We start from the raw sequence: 19,748 nt of genomic DNA, 5'->3' as shown, positions 1-19,748 counted from the left end.
TATATATATGTATATATATATATATATGTATATATATATATATATATATATATATATATATATATATATGTATATATATATATATATATATATATATATATATATATATATATATATATATATATATATATATATATATATATATATATATATCCTTTTCTCTTGTATGCATAAGAATAATGTTTCATTTTTCATTATCAATAATATTGTCTTCTCTTTTCTCTCTTTCTCTTTTACAATTTATTACTAGATCTCATCACAAATGGGTTATACTTCAATCTTCATCAAATATTGACCGTCGAGAGACTTGGAAGTTGGAACTTGGAGGGAATCTCTTACCCTGTACTTGTTATTTGGCACTTACCCGTTTGACAATTATGATAAATGAAAAATCAGTTAATTTTTTGAATAATGTTATCATTGTTCTTCTATAATCATCTTATTTATTTAATAAAATTTATTTTAATATATTATTATTTTAAAATATAATATTAAATGATATTGAAAATTATATATAAATTTTTTTTAGAAAAAATTATCTAAAAATAATATTACGTTTTCATAATTTCCAATAATAATTCGATTTATCGATTAATGTATTTCTTTAGAGTAAACTTTGGCATTCATAAAAAAAAATTTAAAAAGTTTTTGAACCACTCTCTCTTCTTTCTCTATCTAGGTTTTTTCTCTTAGGGCAACTCTTGCCCAGCCATGGCAATCAGAAGAAGAGGCCGCCCCGCTCGATGAAGAAGATGGATCCGTGTGCTTGATACACTTCTATGAAGTAGTCTCCTGCATAATAAATTAGTATATCCCTAAATTTAAGCTTTTTGGTTTCTCTTTTCTAAGGAAATAATTTTGAATCTATATCTGATTTGGGGTTCTAACCCTTATTTCGATTGAGGCTTCTTCTTCCCTCAGTTACGCTCTTTTGAAACCTTAATTCCTGCAGAATCGAAGAACCTGTCTCGATTCATTATAATTGTCCCAATCCCCTATGGTTTTGGTTTAATTCATGCCCTTGAACTCAATTAATGCATTAAGTAGTTCCACAAATGGGTTTTTTCAGGCTCAGTTTGGATTGAAGGATGGGATGCCGGTTTTACCGGTGCGTTTTTCTCACCCAAATTGTTTTTTTTTGACTACGAGAGTATCTGTAAAGTTTGTAGCTGAGCTAGATGCTTGCTCACCATCAATAATATTGGAGGATAGGCCTCTCCTTTGTCTTGTTGGCTTAAATGCTAAGATGCTGTTCTGTGGTAGTTTTCGAGGTTTTCTGGTGAGGTTTTGGCAGGAGTGCTACACCTGGTCCGTGCTTAAGGTTCTGGATTCATGGGGGTCCTTTGTTAGTGGTGGTAGTAGTTGATGCGAATATGGGGTGGAATGCTTCAAGAACCCGTTTAATCCTACCAAGAACAATGCCAAGAACGGTCTTGACACAATGAAACACACGAACAAGCCGGGTGACAAGAACAATTCCTTGGAATTGGTTCTATGTCGTGGATAGAGACAATTGACTTTCACTCAGTCGCTGGCCTCTTCCTCACACTCAAATTGAAATTCACTCTTCCAATTCTCGTGGAAACAACTGAATCCTCTCTTTACTTCACTCACAAAGAAAACACTCAGGATTGTAATTGCACACAATTACTTGAATGAAAATTTCATTAACCAAAATTGAATCATGATACAATGAGGTTGCTCCTTTATATAGAGCTTCTAACGGCTAGTTTGGGGAGCCTAACAAACTTAACTACCCCATGCCTAATTATTAAAACACGTGCAAAACAAGAATTAAAAACAGAAACATAAAATATCTTTAATATACTGGAATTAGCCATTATCAAATATCTGTCGAACACGCAACCTTGTATCTGTTCTCGTGGGTTCTGTGAGGGCTAGCACCATCATCCTTGGCTCAGGGCTTTTTGTCTCATGTATGAAGATGCCTTCCTTGGAATTTCCACGCCCATACATGCTCCAGGCGAGGCTCTCCATGGCTCGCTCGATGCCCTGCTTGTTCTGCTTGTTCCCTAAGTATAGGACTAAGCCTCTTTGAACCGCAATTTGCGGTTTTGTATTGAGGATAACACACTGATTATTCCTACTATCTCTAGATTGAGTTCTAGAGGAATTCTTAAGGTTCATCTCTGAGTGGGTCATAGAGTTTTGTCTGTCTATGTGAAACCCCTCTTTCAATTTTCTTAATGAAGAGATTGATTGGGTTTGATGTTTTTTTTGTATAGATATTGGTCCTTTTTGTGCTATGAGAAAGGTGCTGCTGGCGACTTCTATATTTTTTCAGAGCATGCTAGTTAGCAGAATGTGCTGCTGCGTGCTTGCTGGTGGCTCCCCGTCTACTACCGTGTACCTGTTTGTCCAGTAAAGGTACGAAGTGTAGATGTAGGGTAGTGTATGTTTGTTGCGGTTGGTTTTGGCTAATGTCACTACCAACTCGGGAACAGAGCGCAACCTACTCTAATGATGCTAGTCTCAATTGAATGCGATGCTACATTGCTACTCACTGCACTGAAATACCAGAGGCTTTGAGGAACAAGTTGATACCCCTGCCACTATGTTGCTGTTCTTGAGCTGTTCATGCCTTGGACATGCTATTGGATCTATTTTGTAATTGTGTCTTTGACTGTAAGAGCCATTTTGTCTTGGTAACCGACTTTGTTGTATAGGATATTCTTTTGTAATATCTTTTGAGGTGCCGGTTCCCCCTAGCGTATGATGACAGACTTGTTTGCCCCTAGGAGCTTTGGTTGCGAAGGGGCACCTAAGTTTGTGAACTGAGACGTAAAGTTTCGGCTTTTTTTTTGGCATTTTATAAAATTTACTTTGCCAAAAAAAAAATCTTGGGCAATCCGATGACTTGTTACATAAGGTAATTTACTAAAAAAAAGTAAATTAAAAAATAATATAAAATTAGAGAAAAATTTGGAAAATTTACATAAAAAAATTCTAAATTATATAAAACATCAAAAAATTTTCAACAATTTTTGACATTTTATTTTAATTATCTTTTTTTTTGATATAAAACTTACTATAACAAATTTTATTAGCATTTTGATTCTAGATTTCACAATCACAAAACAGAACCAAAGTTGACCAAATAATAAAGATAGATGGCACAAAGTGAACTTATAGAAATATAATACAACATGCTGTCAGTGTCCAGCAAATTATCAGACTTCCCGTCTTGCCAATACTAACAATAATTTCCTAATTATATTTGAAATAAAAGGCATCAAACATAACCAATTTACAATTTACAGTAACCTGTAATGAACTATTGACAGTCTTTACCAAAATAACATGTCCAGTAAATAAAAAAAAGCCAAGACCTTTTTCAATCTCTTGACTCAGTTATCAGATACCACATTCCATTTGAGATATACATTCCTGGATCTTTCGAAAAGGAAAGTAAATAATACGAGCATCTTCTTGCTCAATTTTTCATGAGAATGCATCTTATAGGTGATCCCTCGGCACCGACCAGCCGTAAAGGCAAGCAATGTACATTATACATTCCAGCAGGGATATTGTCTAACTTTAAACCTTCCACCAGTATAATTTCCTGCACAATAGAAAATTAATGTAATTCACTTGTTCCTACTATCCGGATGGAGTGATTCTGCGCATGTGCAAGGTGTTCGACTGCACACGGCCTCATAAATTAAGGTTTCTTAAATATTGATTTATATTAATTTACACTACTTTTATATTTTAGTTCAATTATTAGTCTATATATAGGCTCCAAAAGACCGAAAAAATAACAAAAAAAAAAAAAATTCTCGATCAATATGAAGTACAGATCGTATCCACGTACCCTACTTTTAAGAAGAACAAGGTGAGAAGGAGCCAAATCAGCAAATGCAGCTGCAGATAAATAGTCAATGCCTGCAATTTCACCAAGTTATTAGTTCAAAGTTAAATATTTAATCATCCACAGTCCAAATTTTAGTATTGTTATTTCATTGGCATCTAAATACAACTATAAAAGGTTCAACAGCCATCAAACCCATCCAACCATTGTAGAGGGCTCATTGGCATCTGCCTCGAGAAAGATCAACACTTGACATGCACCCCAACATATCTTTGAACCAAATCCTATTTCAAACCTACAAATTATTGACTACTCATGAGTCCCTTCTCGAAGTGAACCTTTTCCAATTTCAGCGAACTTATAATCCACCCATTTGCGATGGACTAAACATGAACTTGACTCTAATATTTTTTTCACCTTCTATTTCAAATGTGTAATTAACAAATAGAAAATTACTTCAAATAATATGCAACAATTGATGTGTACTCAAATCGTGATATAAACAAAACTAGACGCGACATGAAATTCAATTTATAATTCCTAGGTTTGATCAAACACAAAAGTTGAAATTGTATAAATTCAAATATGAAATCAAATAAATTGGATATGATCTCATCTGAAATCAAATCGAATTATGTCTACACCATTTTTTGTATTAACAAAATCCAAGTAACGAAGTCTACATGAAATCCAACTTCTATTTGGACCCAATCAAGCATAAATGAACACCGACTACCAATTAAACTCTACTTAACCCCACATTCACCCCAAGTTACTACTTTACTCACTTCAATTGAACCAAACTCGACTTTAACTTATAAGTATGATAACTAACGACAATATGCAATACTTGCATATTCTCTAACCAACTTTATCTGAAGCAGACTCCAACTTAGATCCAAGATTTCACTTATCCGAACTTATAAAAGCAAAAATTTATTTTTTGTAAAATCATGTAGAAAAGAAAATTATATTATAACAACTCTCAATAATATACAAAAGGGATTATAGACATTTTGTAAAATACAAGAATAAATGATAAATAATCATATCTTAAGTCCCAAAAAAAGATATACACAATACACCTCCTCATATCAAGTAGATAATTTTTCCACAAATTAAAGTCAAGCTTTGACTAATAAGAAAAAGAAAACTAGCAACAAACTAAAAAAGAGAAAATAACAGAAAAGATAATATAGTAAATGCTTACCAACAAGCTTAATATCTGTATTATCAACCAACCATTGAGCACCATCCTTCATGAAACCAACATAGCTAGAATCAAACTCTTTCTTGAACATGAGGCGTCTAGAATGAAAAAGTCAAAACAATACCCATAAGTCGGCGCCAAGCAAACTTATAAGCAATATAAGAGTTTCATATTCATTCATTCCTTCAAGATAGTGATGAAACTTGGGTGGAGTAAAACATTAATTAAACTCTTCCAACATTTTGATATAAAAACCTTAACAATACTATTATGACAACTAACCACTCTTATGATTTTTAAAAATGTCCGATAGGGATCCGGCTCCAAATCTTCTACATCTTGTTATTAGTTGCAGTCAAGAAGGTCTAGCTTTAGAGTCAACCTTCCCTAAAGTTTCCAGATCTAACCCAAATATAACCATTTTCAAATTCCATCCCATCCTAAAGTTTCCAGATCTTGTCTGACGGTGTCATTATATAAATATTATATTACAAAAAAGTTCGAGGAAGGAGCGAATCTCCTTCCTCCCTAATAAAGTTCCGCCACTGTCTATGCTAATACTTTAAATATCTAGAAAACTATACTATTAGACTTCTCATCACATGTAAAATACCAAATGCATAGACTTCTCAGCTCTTTCAAAAGAAACAACAGGGGAGAACGCACAAAAAGGAGTTGAATTCATTATATACAACATTTCAGCAAGTAAATAGATTGAGACAATAATATGAAATATTAGTGATAAATTCTGGAACTGCAGTTGTAATACGGGATATGTAGTTGTGCAATTTAGCAACCAAAGTTTACGTCGAGATAACAAAAATACAGCTAAAATATATTGTTATAATTGTGTCCATCCTTTCAACATGGCTCCATCAAAAAGTATCAAGAACTAGAAAGTTTTCTTGCTTTAAGAGAAGCAAGAAAGTTGATGTAGCAATACCAAAAAGACCTAATTAATATATGAAGTGGTTCCCATCAAAATTTGAAATGTGACAACACATGAATTTGGTTGTAATAAGATAACAAACTATGATATTGACCTTCTAGCAAACTTATGCAAAAAAGCTAACAAGAAATCACATGCCAACAATCTGGGAAGGCAGACTATGATGCTTCAAACTACTTTATTGACATTTAACTACTTAAGGGCAAGTTCACTTCACACTTCACAGGTTGTGATGCTTCATTGTTTATAATTTTTTAACTATTCAAGGGCTAGTTTGTGACAAGTTGTCATGGAAGTGATTGCACAAAGATTAAAAAAAAAAATAAAATTGGGAGGTCTATTAGCCCATCCATCAAGCTAGATGCTACGCTGACATCTCCGTTGAAAAGTTCTCTACTGGACGTATTAATACCTAAGTAAGCAATGCCAAACATTCAAGAAGTTGCTTAAAGGAACTTGCCTCCAACATTTCATTCATGTTCTTTCAGCGAGATCAGAGAGATACAGCAAGAGAACAAAGTGTCTTGATAAGTTAATGTTAAAGGAGTTAATGGATGATCACATATGCCAGCAGGAACAATGACAGTTATCAGTTTTACCTGTCGGTATTTAATGTTCTGAAAAGCACACGACGAACTCCTTTTGGAATGTGTAATGATTTCATCACGTCCTCTGTGAAAAACATGATGTTTATAATATTGTCAGTCTATTAATCCATTTTTTTCCTTCAATAGGTGATCTAATGCCCTTTGAACATTTCCAATCCTGATATGAAAATAGAAAGTAACCTAACCTCACGAATTACCAATATTACCTTGCACCCTCTCAAATCAAGCCCCTTCTCAAACCATTTACTATCTACTATGATTAATAAGCTTAGAAATATGCCAACTTTTAGCAACTAACTCATTGATGAATCCAATAGAAGGCCAAACTACTCCTAATATCTTTTTCAGTAAAGAGAAAACAATCTAAAATTCCTCCCAAAATTCTCCTCAGGAGATTTCTAATCCCTAATTATGATTTAACGCATTCGAAAATGCAGACTTGCAAATAAATCATCCATATTGCACTCTTGTACACAAGTTATAAAAATAAACATGTTGAATATGGTGACTCTAACTAGTAGCACCATTGAAGAAGATGAATCAAGAAGATGGGTCAAAGAGAATAAAGCGTGGGGTGCGGAGTTCTACGCGGGGTGGGAGTAGCTGTTGTATTGGTGCGCAGGGCGCGGTCAACATTTTGTCTGGGTTTCACGAGCCGCGTATATATGCACGAGTCGCGACTTGGTGCAGTTTTGTTGCGGTTTGGCGGTTATATTTTTGCTTTTGACGGTTTCTTTATTTACTTGGAGCCCAAAGTCTCTTCTTTTAGGGAGAATACTATAAATACCCCTCATTTAGGGCTAGGGTTTTCATTGACAAATAGAGAGAGATCACGAGAGAGTCATTATTTGTGAGAGATATCTTAATTCATCTTGTAAATTCTTTATGATCATAATCTCGGTGTTGGTGGAAGTAGCTATCACATTGATAGTGAACCACGTTAAATCTCTTGTGTCATTTTTTTATTACATGCATTGAATTTTGTTTATTATTTCATTATTATTCATCGATTTTGCTTTCGCTATCGCACAACAAAATACTTCAACAAGATTTTCAGAAAACAACTCACAAGCAGAGGGTAAAAGGGGAGTACCAGTTATATTGCTATCCCTTGGTACATCAACCAATAGTGCAGGACCTGTATAATCAAAAAAGTGCAACACAAATAAGACTATCAAAAGTTGATATTAATAAATTTTGTACTGAGACAAATTAAACAAGATTCTATCTGACTATATTTTAACTTATAGATTAAAAATAAAATACAAATTAAGATAAATAATTAAATACTGACAAAAACTAAATAAGACTTAATCAAATTTATTTTTTTTAAAAGTGAAGTATTTCAATTGAGAAAAACATTAAAGAACAGAATACAGAGGACAATAACCAATAATAAATCAAAAAAAAAATGCCCATGAAATTAAACTTCCAAAATATCAAAAGCCACCAACTAATTTTTCAATGATAAGCACACATTTAGGAGCAATATCAGTACCTAATATCAAACTAATCATGAATCATAAATTACCAGCACTACAAATAAGTGGTAAAATATTAATGGCAAAAAAGCGACCAGAAGCTACTCATGGCCCTTGGCGACGGCCTGGTGACGATCTTGCCATCGCCTTTAGAAATCTGGAAGTTAGAGACGGATGGGCGACGGAAACAGATTGTCGCCAGGTGATGAATCAAGATGACGACAGAATAGCGATGAACTACGCTTGTCGTCTGTATCTGCAACAGTCAATTTCTTTTTAAATTAAAAATGGCGATGACTGGGGTTCATAGCTAGCTCGTCTCCATTTTAAAATTTAACATTATAATACATCAAAAAACCGGGAAAAACGAAATTTAAAAATTTAAAAACACCTGGCGACGGGCAGACTAGGAGAAAATTCTCGTCGCCCCAGAAAAAGCTGATCAGCTTTATTGCTCTTGTCAAATTCGAGTCAGTTGTGCTGATTTCCCACATGCGGGCGACGGACAGGCTACCACATTATGGTCGTCGCCAGTGCCCAAATGTCAAACACTGAATTGTTTCTTTTCCAAGGCACTTGGCGACGGCACGGCTACCACCATAGGGTTGTCGCGCACCTCCTGTCTGTTTTAAGTGCTTTGTCCTTCCCTATTCTTCTTCCTCTAAATTTCTTCACTCTTTCACAAAATTTCTCCACACTCAGTAAACTTAAGTTGTAGTTGTAGAAGACCAAAGCTTTCTTCAATCTTCAACCCCAAACCAAAATCAAAAACACCCAAATATCAAAAATACCATAACTATTCCTACTCTAATTCTTCATCTTCAAGCACTATTACTAGAAACAACAGTAGCAATTTTTCTTCTTCTCATGATCAATATGGTCATTATTCTAGGAACTCCACTTTCTCACCATATATGGATACTACCACTTCCTCTTCTTCTTCCTCTAACATTCCAGCTTCATCTATGGTTGATGGGTTAAGTCGGGTCGGGGCCTAAGTCGGTTGCTGTTCAAAAGGATTCAAATGACCTATATGTGGATTTCAGGCAGTCCATGCTTCAAATTATTGTAGAAAATGAGATATATACTAAAGATGATCTTAAGCAACTCTTAAACTGTTTCTTGCAGCTCAATTGTCCTTCTTTTCATGGGACTATTATTTGAGTTTTTAATGAGATTTGGAATAGTTTCTTCTTCTAGTTTCCTAAACTTTTATACGACTTTGTACATATACTTTTATTTTATATATAGTATGTATTTTTTGTTATAATTTTAATATTATAATGTTACATATATATATATATATATATATATATATATATATACGCGCGAAAAAAAGCAAAAAAAAAATACAAAATCTAAAATATAGTGGCGAGGGGCTGGCGACGGGATATGTTGGTCACTATTCTCTCACATGAAAAATGGCGAGAGAATGACGTCCACTTTTATTTTAGCGACCACCAAAAAGGCGTCCGCCTTAGGCCCTCGCCAGACCGTCGCCCGATCCACTTTTTAATTATTTGGCTATCAAATCGCAATAAAATAAGTTGTCGCCATTTTATTATTTTTTGTAGTGCAGGAATAAATCCCCAAAGTAACACCTTTAAAACCATGTCACCTAACCAGCAAATAATACCCATAAACTATAAACTACAAATATCAGTACCCATAAACTTAAACATACAAATAATCACTACCCATAAGCTAAAACATACAAAAAGTCACTAGTTCACTACCCAAAGATCTTAAACGTACAAATAATCAGTACCCACTAACTATTTTGCAATTCATCCAAAAAAGAATATTTTATACCATCAAGAACATCAAGATCAAGAGAATCAATATCAAACCCAGAATCCAAATACTCATCATAAAAATGGCTGGGAGCATCAACATGTATTCCGGTATGAGTAGGGAGTTTCATCTTAGAGTTATTAGCAATTGAGCCATTTTCCATGCTCTTGACAAGCCAAATGAAATGACCAACGCCATCAGAAGAACTGAATGCAGGCATATTAGAGTTAACTCTGTGAGTGATGTCAATAATACGGCCATTGCCTTAAGTGTCTCTGCGTTCAGGGATGAGGTTCCCGGCTCCGGAAAGTCCGCATGATTGTTCGCCATAGGAAGAAGGGTATGCCTTTGTCCCGGTGGCGGAGAGAACTAGGATATGGTTGTGGAGATGAGGAACATTGCATTGGTTATTCAAGTCAGGTTTGGGTTGATTTAAAATCGTGTATTTTATTCACATTTATTTTTATAGGAGTATAATTTTAAATTTGGTTTAAATCGGATTTGATTATAAGATTGGATTAATATCGGATTATTGAGTTTGTTTTAAACATCTTTATTTTTACGTTTCTTATTCGCAAATTTATTTTAATATATTATACATTTTTTATAAAAATTTTGCTAATGGACATCCCGATACATTTGTTAATAAGGATAAAATTAATTTTAGATAGTAAATTAAATATACTCTAAACTTTTAACTATAATAAGTATTAATTATACACTAATTCTTACATGACACAGTCTCACGGTGAGACCATCTCTATAGGGCTGGCCCAATACATATTTTCTGTCTTAAAGTGATCACCTATAACATTAAAGTGACCACTTATAATTTTAAGAAAATCATTTTATATAGTTTAGTGATTATTTATAATCTTAAAACGATTACTTATGAATCTTAAAGTAATCAATTAAAGTAATCATTTTTTACGAGCTGTTAATTATATTATCTATTATAGCATAAAATTTGAAATTTATGTCAATTAATGTCAAAATATTTTTTATTCAAAACAAAGTCAAAATATATTATACTATTTTTATTTTTAATCTTGTTTCTTTAGTTTACTCTTCCACATATGCTATTATTTTTGTTAACAATCACCCTATATTAGTTTGTTAGCATTTGACCTTTCATAATACTAAATTTTATGTTTCTTCTATTCAGCAAAGTTGATTTCACAAAAATAAATTACACAATATACAAAAAATTAATAAGAGAAAAGGAAAAATAGATGGTATATGAAATAAAGATACTCAATTAAAAAAATTTCTTGATTAGTAAAATCATATAAAATTTTATATTAATAAAATTATATGAAAATTCAATAAAATATTGTTAAAATATTACACTTGATGATAATATATCTATCTATAAATATAACTAAAACTGAATACAATCTTTAACTTATTATAAATGACATTATTTTAGACATTTGAAATATACATATTTTATTTCATTAAATCTTATTATGCCAGTAAAAAAAATCGGAGAAAGTATTATTTTTACAAAACCTTTTTAATTTCTTCCAATTACTTTAAAATATTTCTCTTTTAAAAAGGGCTATAATATCAAAAAAAAAATTACTTATGAAGTATTTATCATACACTAAATAACTAAAATCTTAATATAGAGACTAATTATGAATTACTAAAACATTATTTTAGAATTTTTATACATATGTTAGAATAAAAATTTAGTCATACATGATACATCACACGTGTATGTATCAACTAGTAGCGCTTCTAAACAAAATAACACTATTCCTGTTATCAAACCAATGAAAAATGCTTACAAATTAAGCTAACTCAAGTAAAAACCAATTAAAATTAATGACTGAACATGCAATATTATTCCTAATTTATATTAAAAAATATTTCAAAATATTGAGTAGGAAAGTCATTGTTGAACAATAAAAAAAACGTATAAACTTGCCCTGCATCATGCAGTAGGTTTTATTTTTGAAGAATCAATAATGTAAGACTCGTTATAAAAATTTATTTGCAAGACTTTTTTCCAATACTTGTTATATGTTGACACCCTAAACACAAATTAAATTGACAAAACCCTAATTAAAATTTTCGTCCTTTATTACAAAAAATTAACATTTGGTCCCAATTTCAATTTTAAAATTGAAATCTTTGTTTTTCTTAAAATTACGATTTGTAATTTAATATGATTTTTAAAATACTTAAATTAGAGCAAATTGCAATGTTCGATTCAAATAATAAATTATAATTATAAATCATATGTGAAGCTCTTCGGTCAACACTCTTAACGTATGGTCAAGATATGAGCAGGGAACGAAAGATTGACAAGTCTTTGTGAAAAGAACATCCCCTAATTACTACTTTTGGATAGCATATACTAGTCAACAAAACACACCACAAAAATCAAAAAAAATCTTTGGAATAAAATTAACACATCTTAATAACGAAAAAAGAATGAAAACTCCACAAAATAAAATACTATGAGACGGTTTTACCGTGAGATATGTCTCATACTTAGCTTAAATAGCCAAATAATAAAAAATTTTAGCTTATAAACTTTTTATTTTAAAGTCATTTCATTGTAAGACGATCTCATATAAAACCGGCCGAATAAAATAGTGTCTTTGAAACCATCACCATTAACTGATTCAACAAATAGCCGAAAGTCTTGAACAGATTTTTAACAAGGGCCAAGCATGTACACTTTGTACCCTTGAACTAGTAGCAAAGTAACAGTGAATTTTTAGAAAATAGGGGACAAATAGGAGTAATAAATGAAACGAGAGTGAATAAATTGTATATATGAATTAAAAAAATGCATAAATAGAATTAAAGAAAAAGGTGAAACATATCAAAATAGCAAATAATACAAAATAAAAGAGACGGAATGAGTAAGAACTCTGATACAATTCCTGATTTTCAGAAGAATTGTTCTTGGGGAAAAGGAAGAAGCAGCAAAGAAGAAGCGAAGAAGGACCAGAGAGAGAAAGAGCAATTTTATTAATTGTATTACTGTGAAATTAAAGACCTAAAAAATGTTAAACAAAGATAGTGGTATTTATACATCTTTATTGTAATGAATTGAGTCAATAATACCCTTATTAGTAATACCCTTATCAGTAATACCCCCCTCAAGCTGGTGGTTGAATCAACAGGTTGAACAATCAGCTTGGAAAGTAACTTGTTGAGTTGAGGAGAAGCAAGAGACTTCGTTAGTATGTCTGCCAGCTGATCAGTTGTAGGGATATAGACAAGCTCCAATAAGCCCTCTAAAACTTTATCTCTAGTAAAGTGACAGTCCAATTCAACATGCTTTGTTCTTTCATGATGAACTGGATTCTTGCCCAAGTGAATAGCTGATTGATTGTCACAACAAAGTTTAACAGGTTTAAAATCTTGAACACCCAATTCAGACAACAATCGTACTAGCCAAGTGATTTCTGAGGCGGCTGAGGCCAATGCTCTATATTCTGCTTCAGAGGAAGATCGAGAGACAATAGACTGCTTTTTAGATTTCCAGGATATAGGACTTTTGCCTAGTAGCATGATGTAACCTGTGACAGATCTTCTTGTGTTTGGACAAGAGGCCCAATCTGAATCTGAAAAACCTTGCAGAGATAGCTCATTACCAGATTGGAGTAACATACCTTGACCTATAGAGCCAGCTAGATATCTTAACATGTGGGAAAGAGCTTGAACATGCTGAATTCTAGGACTTTGAAGGAATTGACTAAGTGTCTGCACCCCAAAGGAAATGTCTGGTCTGGTGTGCGTAAGAAAATTCAATTTTCCTACTAGACATCTATATTGAGCTGGATCATGATAAAAATCTCCTTCATCTGCTAATAGCTTGAGGTTAACAGGCATAGGAGTTTTTGCTGATTTAGAAACATCCATGTCACAATGCTCAAGAAGCTCTTTAGTGAACTTTCTTTGTGTCAATATGATTCCTTTATCTACCCTGGAGACCTCAATACCAAGGAAGTAACTCAATTCTCCCAAATCCTTGATGCTAAAGACAGTATGTAGGTGTAACTTGAGGTCATTAAGAGTTGTTGTATTTGTACCTGTGAGGATGATATCATCAACATAAACAGCAACAATACACAAATCCACATTGTCTTTGTATATAAACAAAGAGTAGTCATTCTTGCTCTGTGTGAAGTTCTTCTTTTGTAATTCAGCAGCTAACCTGGCAAACCATTGTCTGCTAGCTTGTTTCAACCCATAGAGAGATTTGAGTAACTTGCATACTTTGTTCTCTGGATTAGGAATACCATGTGGCATTTTCATATAGACTTCTTCATCAAGAGATCCATGTAAGAAGGCATTGTTAATGTCAAGTTGGTACAAGGGCCATTGTTTACCAGAGGCGATTGCTAAGAGGCATCTTATGGTAGCCATTTTGACTACAGGGGAAAAGGTCTCTGCATAATCTACTCCAAACTTTTGTGTAAACCCTTTTGCCACAAGTCTTGCCTTGTACCTTTCCAAAGATCCATCCTTTTTCAGTTTGACCTTGTAAACCCATTTACATTCAATAGCCTTTTTTCCTTTTGGTAGGTCTGTAACTATCCAGGTGTTGTTTGTAGTGAGGGCCTCTATTTCCTCCTGCATTGCTATTACCCATTCAGGATGTTGTGCAGCTTCAAGGTAAGTTATAGGTTCAGGAAGAATGGATATCTTGGATATGAAGGCTCTGCAAGATGCTGGTATATCTGCAAATTGAACAATGTTACACCAGTGTTGTGTATTATTAGAAGCTATACAAACAAAGTCATCCATCCAAGCAGGCTTTTTATGCGGTCTTTTATCAGGTAAATTAGTTAGAAGAGTTGGTGGGTTTGGTTGTGGAACAGGTAAGTGTGGAGTTGAGGAGGTGTCTGGGTTAGGTGTTTGCATGTGGGTAAAATTGAAAGCATCTGGTAAGGACATGTCTTCTGGTAGATTGAAGGGTGTATGGCTAGGTAGAAAAATAGGATTTAAAGGAGTTTGAGGAGAGTCAGAGAGGTGAAAGGGTAGATGTTTTTCACAAAATTTGACATCTCTTGAAACAAACAGTTTGTTTATTTCTAAATTTAGAAGTTTGTATCCTTTTTGTCCTATCTCATATCCCATCATAACACAAGGTATGGCTCTTGAATCAAACTTTGATCTATTTGCTTTTAGAGTTGAGGCATAGACCAAGCAGCCAAAGACCCTCAGGTGATCAATATTAGGTTTTACTCCATATACCTTTTCATAAGGTGATTTATTTTCTATGGAACTTAGAGGCATTCTGTTGATCAAGTGAGTAGCAGTAAGCAAGCATTCTCCCCAGAACTGTAGTGGAACCTTAGATTGAAAGTAAAGTGCCCTTGCTGTTTCGAGAAGATGTCTGTGCTTCCTTTCCACCACCCCATTCTGTTGTGGAGTATCAGTGCAGCTTCTTTGATGCAAGATCCCAAACTTCCTGTATACTTTTAAAATGCTTCCTTCACAAAGCTCTTTAGCATTATCACTTCTTATTGTCTTCACAGTAACAGCAAAATGGTTATGTATATATGCAATAAAGAATTTAAGAATTTCAACTGAATCATTTTTATTTCTCATCATAAAAGTCCAAGTATGTCTTGAAAAATCATCAACAATTGTCAAGAAGTATGTACAATTATTATGAGTTTTAACTCTGTAAGGACCCCAGACATCTATATGTAACAAGTCAAAGCAATTTTTACTTCTACTTCCTACTTTAGGGAAAGAACTTCTAGCTTGTTTTGCTCTAGGAAAAATTTGACAAACACAATCTAGATAGTTTTTATTTGCTAAGCTATCATCAACAAGCTGCAACTTATTGAATGGAATATGACCCAACCTTAGATGCATCAACTTCAGTTCCTCTGTAACAGCTACATTGACTGAATGTTTTGTCTTGACATCATCACTCCCTACTGCATAAAGTCCTGAGTCCAGATTACCAAGAACCAAGGTACTTCTCTGTGAATGATCCTGGATTATACACTTATTTTGTGTAAAAACTATGTCACAATCCATGTCTTTACACAATTTATATGTTGAAATCAAGTTGAACTGTGATCTTGGTACATGAAGCACATTTTTGAGTATGATACCATTTCTAAATTTTACAGTTCCAGTGTTTGCAATCTTAAGTTGCTTTCCATCAGCCACTGTTATCTAATTAGGTGATTTGTCAAATATATGGTAGCTATCAAATAATGCTAGGCTAGAACAGATGTGGTCAGTGGCTCCACTATCTACTATCCATCTTGAATTGGAACAAGAAATTAAGCAAATGTTGTTACCTGCCATGTTGTTGTTGGTATCAGTAGCCTTATCATCATCATTCTCAAGCTTGTTTTGTTTGATCAAATTCACCAATTTTTTATACAAAACGGCATCCTGATCCTGTTCATCATTTTGCTCATCTTCACAAGCCATAGCTGCCACTCTTTTTGCTTTTGTTGCTTTGTTGTTCCTATCATTCTTTGGATAGCCATGTAGTTTGTAACACTTGTTTACTGTATGATTTGTCATTTTGCAATAGTCACAGAACAAGTTGTTTTTCTTGAAGAATGTTGATCTATTGGTTTCTCCTTTGAGTCCATCACCAGCAGTGAATGCTATGGTAGAATGTTTGTTATATGCTTCTGTTATCTCCTGTTGTCTCTCATCTTGTATTAGAAGGTTGTAGGCAACAGAAACAGGTGGTAGAGGATTCATCATCAGAATATTGGTTCTGACAGCATTGTGTTTGCCGTCTAATTTCATAAGGAACTGTACTAATCTTTCATCTTGCTGATTCTTGAGAATTTTCTTGGTTAAACTGCATGTGCAACCATTGCAAGTGCAAATTGGTATAGGGTTGGCTGCACTGATCTGATCCCAAATGCCTTTGATCTTTGTGAAAAATTCAGCAACATAAATATCATCTTGACAAATCTTGCTCAAATTTTGCTGTAGAGAATATGATTGCGGTCCAGATATTACTGAGTAGTGATCTTCAAGATCTTTCCAGATCTCATAGGCAGCGGAGAAATACAAAACACTTTTTGCTATTGTGGTATCCACAGATCTTAGTAAATATGAGATTATCATATTGTTGCATCTGTCCCAAGCTTTGAAAAGAGGATCAGCGATTTCAGGTTTAATCAAGCTTCCATCAATGAAAGCAATCTTGTTCTTCATAGACAAGGCTAAAATCATAGCTCTCTTCCAATCTGCGTAATTTTCACCATTAAATTTCTCTGAGATCAAAGAGACAGTAGGATTTTCATTCGGATGAATGTAATATACAGAATTTGGATCTATAATTGGATTTTGGGTGGAATTTTGTGAAGCGTAGTTTGATTCAAACATTCTGAGAATTTGGAATTAGGAAAAAAAAAACTATGAATTCTGATTTTGATCAGAATCTTGATGCAATTCAAACGGTTGCCGACAAAATTATGCGGAAGGTGTGATAATCAGTAGATCTCTTGCTCTGATACCATGATACAATTCCTGATTTTCAGAAGAATTGTTCTTGGGGAAAAGGAAGAAGCAGCGAAGAAGAAGCGAAGAAGGACCAGAGAGAGAAAGAGCAATTTTATTGATTGTATTACTGTGAAATTAAAGACCTAAAAAATGTTAAACAAAGATAGTGGTATTTATACATCTTTATTGTAATGAATTGGGTCAATAATACCCTTATTAGTAATACCCTTATCAGTAATAAACTCTTAATGTCAAAATAAATTTTGAAAACTAGCTTGCTGCGAATGTTATAGCAAATTTAAATAGATATATAAATGTCAACTAATTTCTTGTAAAATCAATTGTTAATGAATCAACTAAACTAAAAGTTTAAGGTGATAGTTGAAGTCTATAATATATTTATATTTTAACATGCCCCTCAGATGAAAATCACATTTCGGCTACAAGTGTTGATGCAGCATATGTTATAAACATACATGGCACTAAACTTTGCACTTTCAATTAGCGGTAGATGAAATTTGAATTCGTGACTACTTGTTACATTAACTCTAATACTACGTTAAAGAACCAACTCAACTAAAACTTAAAACTGATGATTTAGGCCCAGAATATATAATATAATCTAAATACAAACAAAGGCAAACTAAAGATTTACGTACCATTAAGAACATCAAGATCAAGAGAATCAATATCAAAACAAGCATCCAAATACTCATCATAAAAATGACCAGGGGAATCAACATGAGTTCCAGTATGAGAGTGAAGTTTCATCTCAGAAGTATTAGCAACCGATCCATTTTTCATGCTCGAAAGACTCCTAAGGAACTGACCAACACCATCTGACGATTCAAACGCCGGCATATTGGGATTAATACGGTGAGTTATATCGATGATGCGACCATTACCGTAAGTGTCGTCTGTTCGCTCAGGGACGAGGAATTCGGCACCGGAAAGCCCGCATGATTCTTCGCCGTATGGAGATGGGTATGCGGTGGGTGTTGCGGTGGAAGATGTGGCGGAGAGTAGGAGGATTATGGTGGTGATGAAGGAGGGATTGAATTGGGGTTTCATGGCAGGAAGTGGGTGGGAAATTAAAGAGTTGAAATTGTAGTTTGGAGTAGGAAAGTAGTGGAAATATTAGTATTAATGAGGTGCAAATATAGACCAATGGATTTGTTCTACAGGATACTTCATCGTCTAAGTCAATGAAAGTAGGTGTTGGACATGTTTCATGCTTTATAGCCTTACTTATCATTCTCAAAGATGGGATCGGAACGGGCTGGATTGACATGCTTATATGCTAGGCAAAATACAATATTGTTTTTAACACTATTTGGCATGGTATAATTTGACATGAAATATGATATTTAATTTAAACAAGTTAAAATGACATGATTTTTATAATTAATTGGCTGAACAGTAAGCACGACACAACACGACACGATACTATTTACGATATGATTTGACACTTGACATGAGGCACAATAAAAAATATGTGCAAAATAAAAATGTTTAATAAATATATTAAAAATGAGATTTTTAAAGATAGACATCTAAAATTGTTATTGTTATACACATACTCATTATTTTTCATCTATCATGCACACACTCAACTTTTGAACCCTATATCACTCAAAATGCGCACAAAAAAAGTCTCACATTTATTGATTTATGTCGTTACCAAAATCTTATACTTCTAAAAAGGAACAAATGGTATATAATAATGCTATATTAGTTCTATTCTATGTGCCCACAAGGCCACAACTGTTTTCTTAGAAGTACTAACATAGTAACATATACAAATTATTCCCGAAGTTGCATAGACTTAATCCCAACTCCAAGACTTAAAATGTCTATTTTAAGGTTTAAATTTTTAAATTTTTTTTTTTATTGTGGGTTGGGCTAGTCGCACATGTGAGGCGGTCTCACATGAGATTTACTGCACATTTATAAGTCTCGCGAGAAACCACCTTATCGTGAGACCACTAATCCAAAGTAGTCCAATCGACCTAATTTTAATTTTTTACAATACACGGTCACCAAAATAATCAATTTAAATCAATTTAAGGTTATAATTGATATATTTACATCGTGTTTGGATTGAGGAATGCAATTTTGATAGGGGATTTAGGGAGATTTGAAGGAGTTTAATCTTTAATTTTTTTAAATGTCAAATTTCTTTTCAATTTTTAAAAGATTTAGAAGGAAAATAACATAATGACTATCAAATCAAAATAATAAAAATGACTTTGCTCTTACCATTTTGCTTTCTAGTTTAGATGAAACTATGTAATTTTTTCCATGATTTTTTTGTACAAAAAGTTCATCTTTTCCATTTCCTTTCTCTTCCTTACATTCTCCTCCTAAACCAAACAAATAAATTATCTTCTTTTATTTCTCTTCTCTTTCTTTC

General features: G+C 33.3%; 1 pseudogene; it reads right to left on the bottom strand.

The window, feature by feature from the left end:
• Window positions 1–3,110: 3,110 nt before the first annotated feature.
• On the bottom strand, window positions 3,111–18,551 carry LOC130825092 (uncharacterized; annotated as a pseudogene).
• Between the last annotated feature and the right edge of the window lie 1,197 nt (window positions 18,552–19,748).

Source organism: Amaranthus tricolor, chromosome 1 (assembly GCF_026212465.1).
Source record: "Amaranthus tricolor cultivar Red isolate AtriRed21 chromosome 1, ASM2621246v1, whole genome shotgun sequence".
Classification (NCBI taxonomy): Eukaryota; Viridiplantae; Streptophyta; class Magnoliopsida; order Caryophyllales; family Amaranthaceae; genus Amaranthus; species Amaranthus tricolor.
This window is presented reverse-complemented; position numbering and strand designations above follow the sequence as displayed.